This window comes from Malus sylvestris, chromosome 17, assembly GCF_916048215.2.
Source record: "Malus sylvestris chromosome 17, drMalSylv7.2, whole genome shotgun sequence".
Taxonomy (NCBI): Eukaryota; Viridiplantae; Streptophyta; class Magnoliopsida; order Rosales; family Rosaceae; genus Malus; species Malus sylvestris.
Genome location: NC_062276.1, coordinates 29,047,301 through 29,050,500, shown reverse-complemented (window position 1 = coordinate 29,050,500; position 3,200 = coordinate 29,047,301).

Below are 3,200 nucleotides of genomic sequence, written 5' to 3'. Positions count from 1 at the left end.
AAAGCAGAAGTACGACAGATACCCTCAATCGACGCCATTCTCCCAGGGGAGCTGTGTGCTCGTCCGCCAGGAGATTCCTGCGACGAACATAGTTTTGGCACGCCCGGTGGGATCCTCTGATCTGAAGATAAAGATAAACATGCCAGAAGATTTACAGAATACATTGTTTCAAATGCTACAGAGACTGAATGAAGCCTCCCTAGGCTCTAGAAATGAGACAGGTTTGGCTCCTCCCAAAGGAGAAAGACACAGGACTACCCAACCAGATGAGGTAGTCATAGTCAACCCTGTGTTGCCCTTTTCTGAAGCCCCGGTAAACATGCTCAACATGACCTGGGCAGAGAAAGGAAAAGGGAAAATTATAAGGGAAGAAGAAGAAGGGAAACTAGCCAAACGACCTACGGAAGGGATAGGCAAACCATCCGAGTACCCAAAGGCTGCCATAATCAAAGGGCTGGTTATGTGTAGTAAATGCCAGTGTGAATGTGAACTCGAGATTCCCCCAGCTGGAGTCCTTATTGATCACGAGTTAATTAAAAGAGAAGCCTGCGAAAGGCTTAAGCAGGCAACAAGAAAAAATACTTCCCGAAGCGTTTTTCAACGTTTAGGAGGTGATTCCCAACCCAAGGCGTTGTCAGAAGTATTTCGAAACTATGAAGTTTCTGACGAGTTTCGAAACTATGAAGTTTCTGACAAGGCAGAGGACATGGAAGCCAAACTCCAAAGAAGTACAGAGCAGCTTCAAAATGGCCAAAAGGGGAAGGAAGTCAGAAGAACTGATGGGATAGCTAATCCTGTTAAGAAAGCAACTCCTGCATATCGTGGGCGGAAATGGTATGTAGTTGGAAAAGATGGGCAGCCCACCAGACCAATGGGAGCATCCATGGTCAGAAAGGTTCAAAGGCAGCACAAAGCCTACATGAATTCCCTGATGACCCCCATCACCTCTGAAGCCTCAAAAAATCAAAAGCCAGATAGGGCAACATCTGGAAGTAGTAGTCAGCTTCGTTGGCGAAGTAAGAAGGAAGTAGAAAGGGCCAACGGCAAGACGGAGGGTATGGGGAATCATGTGCCACAAAGCCAACATCCTGGCAAGTATAGGATCTTAAGAAGGGCTCAGGAAGATCTGACTATGATGCCAACACCTGGTTGGAGGCCAGGGCCCACCCATGAGGAAACTGTTGCATCTGAGAGGAGACCAACCTTTCTGCCTTTGGATCCGTTTGGTGAAGTTCCAAAGCAAGCGCTGTACGGAGACATGAATCAACCACAACAGGAAGGGATACCAGAGCCCTTACTACCAGCCGATGCAATGGCCTGGTTAGACGAGTTCATGGATCACATTGGGAGCAAGAATGAGGACTTGCTCGAACCTAGCAAATTCCACATCAACATGACGTATGTATTATCCGCCATGTTTGGCGCCAGGCCTGACCAGCCCGCTACCATGGAAGGTGATTATTTAACAACTGAGCCGATGATGGCTCACGTCAATGTGGAGGTAGTTACAGAGGAAGACTCAGGCAAGGTTGAATCCTCAAAAGTACCTAAAGGTGGTCCCCTACGGATTTACACAGATAAAATGGTGTTCAGCCGCCCAAGTATTTCGTTGGCCAACCACCTGAAGCCTATATACGTTTCAGCTCATCTGGAAGGTGTACCTTTCAAAAGAATTTTGATTGATGGAGGAGCGGCTGTTAACATATTGCCAGCCAAGCAGATGAAGAGGATGGGGAGAAGCACTGAAGATCTTATTCCCACAAACCTTACAGTCTCGAGCTTTTCAGGTGCCATCACCAGGACTCATGGGATATTACCTTTGGAGGTAGATCTGGGGTCCAAGAAAATAATGTTGGCGTTCTTTGTAGTAGACTGCACTTCCACTTACGGGGCCCTACTTGGAAGAGATTGGATTCATCAAAGTTTAGCCATACCTTCTACTCTTCATCAACAAGTGGCTGTATACCACGAGGCAAGTACTGAAGGATCAAGCTTTTGGGAGTTGGTAGAGGCCGAATCACGGCCGTTCCTCCCCTCAGCTAATGTTGCAGAAGCAAATTTCTACAATCCCAACGTGGGAATTTTGAAATGTTTAGGAGCTGATGAGAACGGCCGCCCTACCAAGGTGACGGCCCGAAAGCTTCTAGAACAAGGGATGCTCATTACCAAGGAGGAGTGGGAGAGACCCTGTCTTATACCAAACTCTCTATACCATCAATGATCGAACAAAAGAAGAAAGATCAGGTCATGGCAGTCAGATCCCTGATTAAAAGACTGTTGGTGTATGGAAAGGGAAGAAGACAGGAAGAAAAGCTCTTGGATAAAGAAGAGCAGGAGTGGCAGGGGAAAGTTTCTACTAGCCAGCCGGAAAATGAGGAAGAATCTTGCACAGAGGAGTTAGATAAGGCCATTCAAATGGCCGAATGCGTCTACGATATAGACGAGCCAGACGGTCTGCCCGAGAACCCGGAGTTAGTTGAATTTTTGTGTGCAGAACCTGATAAGCCACCTCCAGAAGTCCAGGATCCATTGGAAGTTATTGATCTAGGCACAGAAGAGGATCCGAGACCAATTCAAATCAGCGGTTTATTAAGGATTGAGGATCGGGCCAAGATTATCTCTCTTTTGCAAGAATTCAAATATTGTTTTGCTTGGCACTACACCGAGATGCCAGGATTAGACCCAGCCTTGGTGGAACATAGAATGCCCATCAAGGAAGGATATAAACCTGTCAAGCAGGCACCATGAAGGATGTCAAAGGAGATAGAAGAAAAAGTCAAAGAAGAAATTGAAAGGCTGGTGAAAGCTGGCTTTATTAGACCAGCCAAATATGTAGAGTGGCTAGCCAACATTGTACCCGTTTTAAAAGCTATAACAAAAGCAGTACGGTGTTGTGTTGATTATAGGAATATTAATAGCGCCACACCAAAGGATGAATATCCCATGCCCATGGCTGACTTATCCATAGATGCTGTAGCAAAGCATAAAGTTTTATCGTTTATGGATGGAAATGCCGGTTACAATCAAATAAAGATGGCGCCAGAGGATATTCATAAGACAGCTTTTAGATGTCCTGGTCATGTGGGGGCATATGAATATCTGGTCATGCCATTCGGGCTCAAAAATGCAGGCGCCACGTATCAAAGGGCAATGAATGCCATTTTTCATGATTTAATTGGCCAAAGCATGGAGGTGTATAT